We start from the raw sequence: 16,930 nt of genomic DNA, 5'->3' as shown, positions 1-16,930 counted from the left end.
TTCAATTTTCTAAATTCTATATTCAGTATTTTATATTCTATATTCTAAGTTCTATGTTCTGCATTTCATGTTCTAATTTCTATATTCAGTATTCTTCTTTCTGTATTCTAAATTCTGTGTTCTGCATCATATGTTCTATATTCTGTATTCAGTATTATGTATTCTATATTCTAAATTCTGTGTTCTGCATTCCATTTCTAAATTCTGGGTTTTATATTCTCTTTTATATATTCTATATTTTGTGTTCTTCATTCTATATTCCACATTCTATATTCTGCATTCCGTATTCTATATTGTATATTCTGTGTTTTACATTCTATATTCTAAATTCTATATTAAGAATTGTGTATTCTATAATCTAAATTCTGTGTTTTGCATTCCATGTTCTAAATTCTGAGTTCTATATTCTCTACTCTATTCTATATTTTGTGTTTTTCATTCTATATTCTACATACTATATTCTGCCTTCCGTATTCGATATTCCATACTATGTGCTCTACATTCTGTATTCTAATTCTATATTCAGTATTCAGTATTCTATATTCTAAATTCTGTGTTCTGCATTATATGTTCTAAATTCAATATTCAGGATTCTGTATTCTATATTCTTAATTCTGTGTTATGCATTCCATGTTCTAAATTCTGAATTCTATATACTCTATGCTATATTCTATATTCTGTGTTCTACAATCTATATTCTAAATTCTGTGTTCTGCATTCTATGTTCTAAATTCTATATTCATTTTTCTGTGTTCTATATTCTAAATTCTGTGTTCTGCATTCCATATTCTAAATTGTGGGTTCTGTATTCTGTTTTCCATAGTCTATATTCTGTGTTCTACATTCTATATTCTGTATTCTATATTCTGCATTCTGAATTCTACATTGTATATTCTGTGTTCTACATTCTATATGCTAAATTCTATATTCAGTATTCATATACTATTTTCTAAATTCTGTGTTCTGCATTCCATGTGCTTAATTCTGTATCCTATAATCTGTATTCTATGTTCTGTGTTCTACATTCTATAATCTAAATAATATATTCAGTATTCTGTATTGTAAGTTCTAAATTCTGTGTTCTGAATTACATGTTCTACATTCTGGGTTGTACCTTGTCTATTGTATATTCTATATAATGTGTTCTTCATTCTATACTCTACATAATATATTTTGCATTCCGTAGTCTATATTATATATTCTTTGTTCTAAATTTTTAATTCTAAATTCTATATTCAGTATTCTATATTCTATATACTAAATTTGGTGTTCTGCATTCCATGTTCTATATTCTATATTCAGTATTCTGTATTCTATATTCTAAATTCTGTGTTCTGCATTATATGTTCTAAATTCTATATTCAGTATTCTGTATTCTATAGTCTAAATTCTGTGTTCTGCATTACAAGTTCTAAATTCGGGGTTTTGTATTCTGTTTTCCATATTCTATATTCTGTGTTCTACATTCTATATACTGTATTCTGTATTCTGCATTCCGTATTCTATATTGTATATTCTGTGTTCTTCATTATATATTCTAAATTCTGTATTCACTATTCCGTTTTCTATATTCTAAATTCTGTGTTCGGCATTCCATTACTAAATTCTAAGTTCTATATTCTCTATTTTATATTCTTTATATTGTGTTCTGCATTCTATATTCTGCATTCATTTTCTATGTTCTATGTCCTGTGTTCTATATTCTGTATTCTAAATTCTATATTCAGTATTCTGTATTCTATAGTCTGAATTCTCTGTTCTACGTTCTATATACAACATTCTAAATTCAGTATTCTGTATTCTATATTCTAAATTCTGTGTCCTGCATTCCAAATTCTAAATTCTGGCTTCTATATTCTCTATTATATAACCTATATTTTGGGTTCTTCATTCTATATGCCACATTCTATATTCTGAATTCCGTATACTATATTCTATGTTCTGTGTTTTACATTCTATATTCTTAATTCTATATTCAGTATTCTGTATTCTATAATCTAAATTCTGTGTTCTGCATTCCATGTACTAAATTTTGGGTTCTGTATTCTGTTTTCCATATTCTATATTTTGTGTTCTACATTCTATATTCTAAATTCTATATTCAGTATTTTGTATTATATATTTAAATTCTGTGTTCTGCACTCCATTACTAAATTCTAGGTTCTATATTCTCTTTTATATATTCAATATTTTGTGTTCTTAATTCTATATTCTACATTCTATATTCTGCATTTATTTTCCATATTCTATGTTCTGTTTTCTATATTCTGTATTCTAATTCCTATATTCAGTATTCTGTATTCTATATTCTGAATTCGGTGTTCTACGTTCTATATTCAAAATTCTAAATTCAGTATTCTGTATTCTATATTCTAAATTCTATGTTCTGCATTCCATGATCTAAATACTGGCTTCTATATTCTCTTTTATATATTCTATATTTTGTGTTGTTCTTTCTATATTCCACATTCTATATTCTGCATACGGTATTCTATATTGAATATTCTGTGTTTTACGTTCTATATTCGAAATTCTATATTCAGTATTCTGTATTCTATAACCTAAACTCTGTATTCTTCATTCCATGTTCTAAATTCTGTGTTCTATATTCTCTAATCTATTCTATATTGTGTGTTTTTCATTCTATATTCTACATAGTATAGTCTGCATTCCGTATTCTATATACTATATTATGTGTTCTTCATTCTATATTCTAAATTCTATATTCTCTATTCTGTATTCTATATTCTAAATTCTGTGTTCTGCATTCCATGATCTAAATTCTGGGTTCTATATTCTCTTTCTATATTCTATATTCTGTTTTCTTCATTCTATTTTCCACATTCTATATTCTGCATTCCGTATACTATATTCTATATTCTGTGTTTTACATTTTATTTTCGAAATTCTATATTCAGTATTCTGTATTCTATAATCTAAACTATGTGTTCTGCATTCCATGTTCTAAATTCTGGGTTCTATATTCTCTATTCTATATTCTATATTTTGTGTTCTACATTCTATATTATAAATTCTATATTCAGTATTCTGTATTCTATATTCTAAATTCTATTTTCTGCATTCCATGCTCTTAATTCTGGGTTCTATATTCTCTATTCTATATTCTCTATTCTGTGTTACAGATTCTATATTCTAAATTCTATATTCAGTATTCTGTATTCTATATTCTAAATTCTGTGTTCTGCATTGCATGTTCTATATTCTATATTTAGTATCCTGTATTCTATATTCTATATTCTGTGTTCTACATTCTATATTCTAAATTCTATATACAGAATTCTGTATTCTATTTTCTATATTCTGTGTTCAGCGTTCCATGTTCTAAATTCTGTGTTCTATATCCTCTATTCTATATTCGATATTGTGTGTTCTTCATTCTATACTCTACATACAATATTTTGCATTCCGTATTCTATATTCTAAATTCTGAGTTCTAAGTTCTAAATTCTAAATTCTATATTCAGTATTCTATAGTCTATATAATAAATTCTGTGTTCTGCATTCTATATTCTAAATTCTATATTCAGTATTCTGAATTCTACTTTCCAGATTCAGTGTTCTGAATTTCATTTTCTAAATTCTGAATTCTATATTCTATATTCTGTGTTCTACATTCTATATTCTAAATTCTATATTCAGTATTATGTATTCTATTGTCTAAATTCTGTTTTCTGCATTCAATATTCTAAATTCTATATTCATTATTACCTATTCTATATTCTAAATTCTGTGTTCTGCATTCCATATTCTAAATTCTGAATTCTATATTCTCTATTCCATATTCAATATTCTGTGTTGTACATTCGAAATTCTAAATTCTATATTCAGTATTCTGTATTCTATACTCTAAATTCTCTGTTCTGCTTTCCATGTTCTAAATTCTGGGTTCTATATTGTCTGTTCTATATTCTATATTGTGAGTTCTTCATTCTATACTCTACATACTATATTTTGCATGCTGTTGTCTATATTCTAAATTCTGAGTTCTAAATTCTTAATTCTAAATTCTATATTCAGTAATCCATATTCTATATACTAAATTCTGTGTTCTGCTTTCTATGTTCTAAATTCTATATTCAGTATACTGTATTCTATTTTCTAAATTCAGTGTTCTGCATATCATGTTCTAAATTCTGGATTCTATATTCTCTATTCTTTGTTCTACATTCTATGTTCTAAATTCTATATCCAGTATTCTGTATTCTATATTCTAAATTCTGTGTTCAGCATTCCATGTTCTATATTCTATTTTCTGTGTTTTATATTCTATATTCTAAATTATGTGTTCTGCTTTCAATGTTCTAAATTCTATATTCACTATTCTGTATTATATATTCTAAATTCTGTGTTTGCATTCAATGTTCTAAATTCTGGATTCTATACTTTGTATTCTATATTCTATAATCTGTGTTCTTCATTCAATATTCTAAATTCTGTATTCTTTATTCTGTGTTCTATATGCTAAATTTTGTGTTCTGAATTCCATGTTCAAAATTCTGGGTTCTGTATTCTGTTTTCCATATTCTATATTCTGTGTTCTCCATTCTATATTCTATAATCTATATTCTGCTTTCCTTATTCTATATTGTATATTCTGTGTCCTACGTTCTATATTCTGAATTCTATTTTTATTATTCTGTATTCTATTTTCAAAATTCTGTGTTCTACATTCCATGTTCTAAATTCTGGGTTCTATATTCTCTATTCTATATACTGTGTTCTACATTCTATTTTCTAAATTCTATGTTCAGTATTTTTTATTCTATATTCTAAGTTCTATGTTCTGCATTTCATGTTCTAATTTCTATATTCAGTATTCTGCTTTCTGTATTCTAAATTCTGTGTTCTGCATCATATGTTCTAAATTCTGTATTCAGTATTATGTATTCTGTATTCTAAATTCTGTGTTCTGCATTCCATTTCTAAATTCTGGCTTCTATATTCTCTTTTATATATTCTATATTTTGTGTTGTTCTTTCTATATTCCACATTCTATATTCTGCATAAGGTATTCTATATTGAATATTCTGTGTTTTACATTCTATATTCGAAATTCTATATTCAGTATTCTGTATTCTATAACCTAAACTCTGTATTCTTCATTCCATGTTCTAAATTCTGGGTTCTATATTCTCTAATCTATTCTATATTGTGTGTTTTTCATTCTATATTCTACATATTATAGTCTGCATTCCGTATTCTATATTCTATATTATGTGTTCTTCATTCTATATTCTAAATTCTATAGTCTCTATTCTGTATTCTATATACTAAATTCTGTGTTCTGCATTCCATGATCTAAATTCTGGGTTCTATATTCTCTTTCTATATTCTATATTCTGTTTTCTTCATTCTATTTTCCACATTCTATATTCTGCATTCCGTATACTATATTCTATATTCTGTGATTTACATTTTATTTTCGAAATTCTATATTCAGTATTCTGTATTCTATAATCTAAACTATGTGTTCTGCATTCCATGTTCTAAATTCTGGGTTCTATATTCTCTATTCTATATTCTATATTTTGTGTTCTACATTCTATATTCTAAATTCTATATTCAGTATTCTGTATTCTATATTCTAAATTCTATTTTCTGCATTCCATGCTCTTAATTCTGGGTTCTATATTCTCTATTGTATATTCTCTATTCTGTGTTACAGATTCTATATTCTAAATTCTATATTCAGTATTCTGTATTCTATATTCTAAATTCTCTGTTCTGCATTGCATGTTCTATATTCTATATTTAGTATCCTGTATTCTATATTCTATATTCTGTGTTCTACATTCTATATTCTAAATTCTATATTCAGAATTCTGTATTCTATTTTCTATATTCTGTGTTCAGCGTTCCATGTTCTAAATTCTGTGTTCTATATCCTCTATTCTATATTCGAAATTGTGTGTTCTTCATTCTATACTCTACATACAATATTTTGCATTCCGTATTCTATATTCTAAATTCTGAGTTCTAAGTTCTAAATTCTAAAGTCTATATTCAGTATTCTATAGTCTATATAATAAATTCTGTGTTCTGCATTCTATATTCTAAATTCTATATTCAGTATTCTGCATTCTACTTTCCAGATTAAGTGTTCTGAATTTCATTTTCTAAATTCTGGATTCTATATTTTATATTCTGTGTTCTATATTCTATATTCTAAATTCTATATTCAGTATTATGTATTCTATTGTCTAAATTCTGTTTTCTGCATTCAATATTCTAAATTCTATATTCATTATTACCTATTCTATATTCTAAATTCTGTGTTCTGCATTCCATATTCTAAATTCTGAATTCTATATTCTCTATTCTATATTCAATATTCTGTGTTCTACATTCGAAATTCTAAATTCTATATTCAGTATTCTGTATTCTATATTCTAAATTCTCTGTTCTGCTTTCCATTTCTAAATTCTGGGTTTTATATTCTCTTTTATATATTCTATATTTTGTGATCTTCATTCTATATTCCACATTCTATATTCTGCATTCCGTATTCTATATTCTATATTCTGTGTTTTACATTCTATATTCTAAATTCTATATTAAGAATTGTGTATTCTATAATCTAAATTCTGTGTTCTGCATTCCATGTTCTAAATTCTGAGTTCTATATTCTCTACTCTATTCTATATTTTGTGTTTTTCATTCTATATTCTACATAGTATATTCTGCATTCCGTATTCTATATTCCATACTATGTGCTCTACATTCTGTATTCTAATTCTATATTCAGTATTCAGTATTCTATATTCTAAATTCTGTGTTCTGCATTATATGTTCTAAATTCAATATTCAGGATTCTGTATTCTATATTCTTAATTCTGTGTTATACATTCCATGTTCTTAATTCTGAATTCTATTTCCTCTATGCTATATTCTATATTCTGTGTTCTACATTCTATATTCTAAATTCTGTATTCTGCATTCTATGTTCTAAATTCTATATTCATTTTTCTGTGTTCTATATTCTCAATTCTGTGTTCTGCATTCCATATTCTAAATTCTGGGTTCTGTATTCTGTTTTCCATAGTCTATATTCTGTGTTCTACATTCTATATTCTGTATTCTATATTCTGCATTCCGAATTCTACATTGTATATTCTGTGTTCTACATTCTATATGCTAAATTCTATATTCAGTATTCATATACTATTTTCTATATTCTGTGTTCTGCATTCCATGTGCTTAATTCTGTATTCTATAATCTGTATTCTATGTTCTGTGTTCTACATTCTATATTCTAAATTCTATATTCAGTATTCTGTATTGTAAGTTCTAAATTCTGTGTTCTGCATTACATGTTCTACATTCTGGGTTGTACATTGTCTATTGTATATTGTATATAATGTGTTCTTCATTCTATACTCTACATACTATATTTTGCATTCCGTAGTCTATATTATATATTCTTTGTTCTAAATTTTTAATTCTAAATTCTATATTCAGTATTCTATATTCTATATACTAAATTCGGTGTTCTGCATTCCATGTTCTATATTCTATATTCAGTATTCTGTATTCTATATTCTAAATTCTGTGTTCTGCATTATATGTTCTAAATTCTATATTCAGTATTCTGTATTCTATAGTCTAAATTCTGTGTTCTGCATTACAATTTCTAAATTCGGGGTTTTGTATTCTTTTTTCCATATTCTATATTCTGTGTTCTATATTCTATATACTGTATTCTGTATTCTGCATTCCGTATTCTATATTGTATATTCTGTGTTCTTCATTATGTATTCTAAATTCTATATTCACTATTCCGTATTCTATATTCGAAATTCTGTGTTCGGCATTCCATTACTAAATTCTAAGTTCTATATTCTCTATTTTATATTCTTTATATGGTGTTCTGCATTCTATATTCTGCATTCATTTTCTTTGTTCTATGTTCTGTGTTCTATATTCTGTATTATAAATTCTATATTCAGTAGTCGGTATTCTATAGTCTGAATTCTCTGTTCTACGTTCTATATTCAAAATTCTAAATTCAGTATTCTGTATTCTATATTCTAAATTCTGTGTCCTGCATTCCATATTCTAAATTCTGGCTTCTATATTCTCTATTATATATTCTATATTTTGTGTTCTTCATTCTATATTCCACATTCTATATTCTGAATTCCGTATACTATATTCTAAATTCTGTGTTTTACATTCTATATTCTTAATTCTATATTCAGTATTCTGTATTCTATAATCTAAATTCTGTGTTCTGCATTCCATTACTAACTTCTAGGTTCTATATTCTCTTTTATATATTCAATATTTTGTGTTCTTATTTCTATATTCTACATTCTATATTCTGCATTGATTTTCCATATTCTATGTTCTGTTTTCTATATTCTGTATTCTAATTCCTATATTCAGTATTCTGTATTCTATATTCTGAATTCGGTGTTCTACATTCTATATTCAAAATTCTAAATTCAGTATTCTGTATTCTATATTCTATATTCTGTGTTCTGCATTCCATGATCTAAATACTGGCTTCTATATTCTCTTTTATATATTCTATATTTTGTGTTGGTCTTTCTATATTCCACATTCTATATTCTGCATACGGTATTCTATATAGAATATTCTGTGTTTTACATTGTATATTCGAAATTCTATATTCAGTATTCTGTATTCTATAACCTAAACTCTGTATTCTGCATTCCATGTTCTAAATTCTGGTTTCTATATTCTCTAATCTATTCTATATTGTGCGTTTTTCATTCTATTTTCTACAGAGTATAGTCTGCATTCCATACTCTATATTCTATATTATGTGTTCTTCATTCTATATTCTAAATTCTATATTCTCTATTCAGTTTTATATATTCTAAATTATGTGTTCTGCATTCCAGGATCTAAATTCTGGGTTCTATATTCTCTTTCTATATTCTATATTCTGTTTTCTTCATTCTATTTTCCACATTCTATATACTTCATTCCGTATACTATATACTATATTCTGTGTTTTACATTCTATATTCTAAATTCTATATTCAGTATTCTGTATTCTATAATTTAAACTCTGTGTTCTGAATTCCATGTTCTAAATTTTGGGTTCTGTATTCTGTTTTCCATGTTCTATATTCTGTGTTCTACATTCTGTATACTGTATTCTATATTCTTCATTCCGTATTCAATATTCTATATTTTGTGTTCTTCATTATATATTCTAAATTCTATATTCAGTATTCCGTGTTCTATATTCTAAATTCTGTGTTCGGCATTCCATTTCTAAATTCTAAGTTCTATACTCTCTTTTTTATAATCTTAATTTTTTGTTCTTCATTCTATATTCTACATTCTATATTCTTCATTCTATATTCTGCATTCCGTATAGTAGATTCTATATTCTGTGTTTTACATTCTATATTCTAAATTCTATATTCAGTATTCTGTATTCTTTAATCTAAATTCTGTGTTCTGCATTCCATGTTCTAAATTCTGGGTTCTATATTCCCTTTCTATATTCTATATTCTGTGTTCTGCATTCCATGATCTAAATACTATATTCAGTATTCTGTACTCTATATTCTATATTCTGTGTTTTACATTGTATATTCCAAATTCTATATTCAGTATTCTGTATTCTATTTTCTAAATTCTGTGTTCTACATTCCATGTTCTAAATTCGGTATTCAATATCCTCTATTTTATATTCTATATTGTGTGTACTTCATTCTATACTCTACATACTATATTTTACATTCCGTACTGTGTAGTCTAAATTTTGAGTTCCAAATTCTAAATTCTAAATTCTATATTCAGAATTATTTTTTTCTATATTCTAAATTCTGTGTTCTGCATTCCGTGTTCTATATTCTATTTTCAGTATTCTATATTCTATATCCTGTGTTCTAAATTCTATGTTCTAAACTCTATATTCAGTATTCTGTATTCTATATTCTAAATTCTGTGTTGTGCATTCCATGTTCTAATTTCTATATTCATTATTCTGTATTCCGTATTCTAAATTCTGTGTTCTGCATTCGATGATCTAAATTCTATATTCAGTAATCTGTATTCTATATTCTAAATTCTGTGTTTTGCATTCCATGTTATAAATTTTGGCTTCTGTATTCTGTTTTCCATATTCTATATTCTATGTTCTACATTCTATATTCTAAATTATATATACAGTGTTTTGTATTCTATATTATAATTTCTGTGTTCTGCATTCCATTCCTAAATTCTAGGTTCTATATTCTCTTTTATATATTCAATACTTTGTGTTCTTCATTCTATATTCTACATTTTATATTTTGCATTCATTCTCTATATTCTATATTCTGTATTCTAAATTCAATATTCAGTATTCTGTATTCTATAACTGAATTCTCAGTTCTACATTATATATTCAAAATTCTAAATTCAGTATTCTGTATTCTATATTCTATATTCTGTGTTCTGCATTCCATGATCTAAATTCTGACTTCTTTATTGTCTTTTATATATTCTATAATTTGTGTTGTTCTTACTATATTCCACATTCTATATTCTGCATACGGTATTATATATAGAATATTCTGTGTTTTACATTGTATATTCGAAATTCTATATTCAGTATTCTGTATTCTATAACCTAAACTCTGTATTCTGCATTCCATGTTCTAAATTCTGGTTTCTATATTCTCTAATCTATTCTATATTGTGCGTTTTTCATTCTATTTTCTACAGAGTATAGTCTGCATTCCATACTCTATATTCTATATTATGTGTTCTTCATTCTATATTCTAAATTCTATATTCTCTATTCAGTTTTATATATTCTAAATTATGTGTTCTGCATTCCAGGATCTAAATTCTGGGTTCTATATTCTCTTTCTATATTCTATATTCTGTTTTCTTCATTCTATTTTCCACATTCTATATTCTTCATTCCGTATACTATATTCTATATTCTGTGTTTTACATTCTATATTCTAAATTCTATATTCAGTATTCTGTATTCTATAATTTAAATTCTGTGTTCTGAATTCCATGTTCTAAATTTTGGGTTCTGTATTCTGTTTTCCATGTTCTATATTCTGTGTTCTACATTCTGTATACTGTATTCTATATTCTTCATTCCGTATTCAATATTCTATATTTTGTGTTCTTCATTATATATTCTAAATTCTATATTCAGTATTCCGTGTTCTATATTCTAAATTCTGTGTTCGGCATTCCATTTCTAAATTCTAAGTTCTATACTCTCTTTTTTATAATCTTAATTTTTTGTTCTTCATTCTATATTCTACATTCTATATTCTTCATTCTATATTCTGCATTCCGTATAGTAGATTCTATATTCTGTGTTTTACATTCTATATTCTAAATTCTATATTCAGTATTCTGTATTCTTTAATCTAAATTCTGTGTTCTGCATTCCATGTTCTAAATTCTGGGTTCTATATTCCCTTTCTATATTCTATATTCTGTGTTCTGCATTCCATGATCTAAATACTATATTCAGTATTCTGTACTCTATATTCTATATTCTGTGTTTTACATTGTATATTCCAAATTCTATATTCAGTATTCTGTATTCTATATTCTAAATTCTGTGTTCTACATTCCATGTTCTAAATTCGGTATTCAATATCCTCTATTTTATATTCTATATTGTGTGTACTTCATTCTATACTCTACATACTATATTTTACATTCCGTACTGTGTAGTCTAAATTTTGAGTTCCAAATTCTAAATTCTAAATTCTATATTCAGAATTATGTTTTCTATATTCTAAATTCTGTGTTCTGCATTCCGTGTTCTATATTCTATTTTCAGTATTCTATATTCTATATCCTGTGTTCTAAATTCTATGTTCTAAACTCTATATTCAGTATTCTGTATTCTATATTCTAAATTCTGTGTTGTGCATTCCATGTTCTAATTTCTATATTCAGTATTCTGTATTCCGTATTCTAAATTCTGTGTTCTGCATTCGATGATCTAAATTCTATATTCAGTAATCTGTATTCTATATTCTAAATTCCGTGTTTTGCATTCCATGTTATAAATTTTGGGTTCTGTATTCTGTTTTCCATATTCTATATTCTATGTTCTACATTCTATATTCTAAATTATATATACAGTGTTTTGTATTCTATATTATAATTTCTGTGTTCTGCATTCCATTCCTAAATTCTAGGTTCTATATTCTCTTTTATATATTCAATACTTTGTGTTCTTCATTCTATATTCTACATTTTATATTTTGCATTCATTCTCTATATTCTATATTCTGTATTCTAAATTCAATATTCAGTATTCTGTATTCTATAACTGAATTCTCAGTTCTACATTATATATTCAAAATTCTAAATTCAGTATTCTGTATTCTATATTCTATATTCTGTGTTCTGCATTACAGGATCTAAATTCTGACTTCTTTATTGTCTTTTATATATTCTATAATTTGTGTTGTTCTTACTATATTCCACATTCTATATTCTGCATTTCGTATTCTATGTTATATATTCTGTGTTTTACATTCTATATTCGAAATTCTATATTCAGTATTCTGTATTCTATAATCTAAATTCTGTGTTCTGCATTCCATGTTCTATATTCTGGGTTCTATATTCTGTACTCTATTCTATATAGTGTGTTTTTCATTCTATATTCTACATACTATAGTCTGCATTCAGTATTCTATATTCTATATTGTGTGATCTACATTCTATATTTTAAATACTATATTCGGTATTCTGTATTCTATATTCTAAATTTTGTGTTCTGCATTCCATGTTATAAATTCTGGTTTCTATATTCTCAATTCTATATTCTATATTCTGTGTTCTACATTATATATTCTAAATTCTATATTTTGTATTTATATTCTATATTCAAAATTCTGTGTTCTGCATTCCATGTTCTAAATTCGATATTAAGTATTCTGTATTCTATATTCTAAATTCCGTGTTCTGCATTTATGTTCTAAATACTATATTCAGTGTTCTGTATTCTATTTTCTAAATACTGTGTTCTACATTCCATGTTCTAAATTCTTTATTCTATATTCTCTATTATATATTCTATATTGTGTGTTCTTCATTCTATACTCTAAATTCTATATTTTGCCTTCCATATTCTATATTCTAAATTTTGAATTCTAAATTCTATATTCAGTATTCTGTTTTCTATATTCTAAATTCTGTGTTCTGCATTCCATGTTCTATATTCTATTTTCAGAATTCTATATTCTATATTCTAAATTCTGTGTTCTGCATTCTATGTTCTAAATTCTATATTCAGTATTCTGTTTTGTATATTCTAAATTCTGTGTTTGAATTCCAAGTTCAAAATTCTGGGTTCTGTATTCTGTTTTCCATATTCTATATTCTGTGTTCTACATTCTATATTCTGTAATCTATATTCTGCTTTCCTTATTCTATATTCTATATTCTGTGTCCTACATTCTATACTCTAAATTCTATTTTTATTATTCTGTATTCTATTTTCTAAATTCTGTGTTCTACATTCCATGTTCTAAATTCTGGGTTCTATATTCTCTATTCTATATTCTGTGTTCTACATTCTATTTTCTAAATTCTATGTTCAGTATTTTTTATTCTATATTCTAAATTCTGTGTTCTGCATTATATGTTCTAAATTCTATATTCAGTATTCTGTATTCTATAGTCTAAATTCTGTGTTCTGCATTCCAATTTCTAAATTCGGGGTTTTGTATTCTGTTTTCCATATTCTATATTCTGTGTTCTATATTCTATATACTGTATTCTGTATTCTGCATTCCGTATTCTATATTGTATATTCTGTGTTCTTCATTATATATTCAAAATTCTATATCCACTATTCCGTATTCTATATTCTAAATTCTGTGTTCGGCATTCCATTACTAAATTCTAAGTTCTATATTCTCTGTTTTATATTCTTTATATGGTGTTCTGCATTCTATATTCTGCATTCATTTTCTTTGTTCTATGTTCTGTGTTCTATATTCTGTATTCTAAATTCTATATTCAGTAGTCGGTATTCTATAGTCTGAATTCTCTGTTCTACGTTCTATATTCAAAATTCTAAATTCAGTATTCTGTATTCTATATTCTAAATTCTGTGTCCTGCATTCCATATTCTAAATTCTGGCTTCTATATTCTCTATTATATATTCTATATTTTGTGTTCTTCATTCTATATTCCACATTCTATATTCTGAATTCCGTATACTATATTCTATATTCTGTGTTTTACATTCTATATTCTTAATTCTATATTCAGTATTCTGTATTCTATAATCTAAATTCTGTGTTCTGCATTCCATTACTAACTTCTAGGTTCTATATTCTCTTTTATATATTCAATATTTTGTGTTCTTATTTCTATATTCTACATTCTATATTCTACATTGATTTTCCATATTCTATGTTCTGTTTTCTATATTCTGTATTCTAATTCCTATATTCAGTATTCTGTATTCTATAACTGAATTCTCAGTTCTACATTCTATATTCAAAATTCTAAATTCAGTGTTCTGTATTGTATATTCTAAATTCTGTGTTCTGCATTCCATGATCTAAATACTGGCTTCTATATTCTCTTTTATATATTCTATATTTTGTGTTGTTCTTTCTATATTCCACATTCTATATTCTGCATACGGTATTATATATGGAATATTCTGTGTTTTACATTGTATATTCGAAATTCTATATTCAGTATTCTGTATTCTATAACCTAAACTCTGTATTCTGCATTCCATGTTCTAAATTCTGGGTTCTATATTCTCTAATCTATTCTATATTGTGCGTTTTTCATTCTATATTCTACATAGTTTAGTCTGCATTCCGTACTCTATATTCTATATTATGTGTTCTTCATTCTATATTCTAAATTCTATATTCTCTATTCAGTTTTATATATTCTAAATTATGTGTTCTGCATTCCAGGATCTAAATTCTGGGTTCTATATTCTCTTTCTATATTCTATATTCTGTTTTCTTCATTCTATTTTCCACATTCTATATTCTTCATTCCGTATACTATATTCTATATTCTGTGTTTTACATTCTATATTCTAAATTCTATATTCAGTATTCTGTATTCTATAATTTAAATTCTGTGTTCTGAATTCCATGTTCTAAACTTTGGGTTCTGTATTCTGTTTTCCATGTTCTATATTCTGTGTTCTACATTCTGTATACTGTATTCTATATTCTTCATTCCGTATTCAATATTCTATATTTTGTGTTCTTCATTATATATTCTAAATTCTATATTCAGTATTCCGTGTTCTATATTCTAAATTCTGTGTTCGGCATTCCATTACTAAATTCTAAGTTCTATACTCTCTTTTTTATAATCTTAATTTTTTGTTCTTCATTCTATATTCTACATTCTATATTCTTCATTCTATATTCTGCATTCCGTATAGTAGATTCTATATTCTGTGTTTTACATTCTATATTCTAAATTCTATATTCAGTATTCTGTATTCTTTAATCTAAATTCTGTGTTCTGCATTCCAAGTTCTAAATTCTGGGTTCTATATTCCCTTTCTATATTCTATATTCTGTGTTCTGCATTCCATGATCTAAATACTATATTCAGTATTCTGTACTCTATATTCTATATTCTGTGTTTTACATTGTATATTCCAAATTCTATATTCAGTATTCTGTATTCTATTTTCTAAATTCTGTGTTCTACATTCCATGTTCTAAATTCGGTATTCAATATCCTCTATTTTATATTCTATATTGTGTGTACTTCATTCTATACTCTACATACTATATTTTACATTCCGTACTGTGTAGTCTAAATTTTGAGTTCCAAATTCTAAATTCTAAATTCTATATTCAGAATTATGTTTTCTATATTCTAAATTCTGTGTTCTGCATTCCGTGTTCTATATTCTATTTTCAGTATTCTATATTCTATATCCTGTGTTCTAAATTCTATGTTCTAAACTCTATATTCAGTATTCTGTATTCTATATTCTAAATTCTGTGTTGTGCATTCCATGTTCTAATTTCTATATTCATTATTCTGTATTCCGTATTCTAAATTCTGTGTTCTGCATTCGATGATCTAAATTCTATATTCAGTAATCTGTATTCTATATTCTAAATTCTGTGTTTTGCATTCCATGTTATAAATTTTGGCTTCTGTATTCTGTTTTCCATATTCTATATTCTATGTTCTACATTCTATATTCTAAATTATATATACAGTGTTTTGTATTCTATATTATAATTTCTGTGTTCTGCATTCCATTCCTAAATTCTAGGTTCTATATTCTCTTTTATATATTCAATACTTTGTGTTCTTCATTCTATATTCTACATTTTATATTTTGCATTCATTCTCTATATTCTATATTCTGTATTCTAAATTCAATATTCAGTATTCTGTATTCTATAACTGAATTCTCAGTTCTACATTCTATATTCAAAATTCTAAATTCAGTATTCTGTATTCTATATTCTATATTCTGTGTTCTGCATTCCATGATCTAAATTCTGACTTCTTTATTGTCTTTTATATATTCTATAATTTGTGTTGTTCTTACTATATTCCACATTCTATATTCTGCATTTCGTATTCTATGTTATATATTCTGTGTTTTACATTCTATATTCGAAATTCTATATTCAGTATTCTGTATTCTATAATCTAAATTCTGTGTTCTGCATTCCATGTTCTATATTCTGGGTTCTATATTCTGTACTCTATTCTATATAGTGTGTTTTTCATTCTATATTCTACATACTATAGTCTGCATTCAGTATTCTATATTCTATATTGTGTGATCTACATTCTATATTTTAAATACTATATTCGGTATTCTGTATTCTATATTCTAAATTTTGTGTTCTGCATTCCATGTTATAAATTCTGGTTTCTATATTCTCAATTCTATATTCTATATTCTGTGTTCTACATTATATATTC

This window comes from Vicugna pacos, unplaced genomic scaffold, assembly GCF_048564905.1.
Source record: "Vicugna pacos unplaced genomic scaffold, VicPac4 scaffold_20, whole genome shotgun sequence".
Classification (NCBI taxonomy): domain Eukaryota; kingdom Metazoa; phylum Chordata; class Mammalia; order Artiodactyla; family Camelidae; genus Vicugna; species Vicugna pacos.
The sequence above is the reverse complement of the archived record's forward strand: the minus strand, read 5'-3'. Positions refer to the sequence as shown.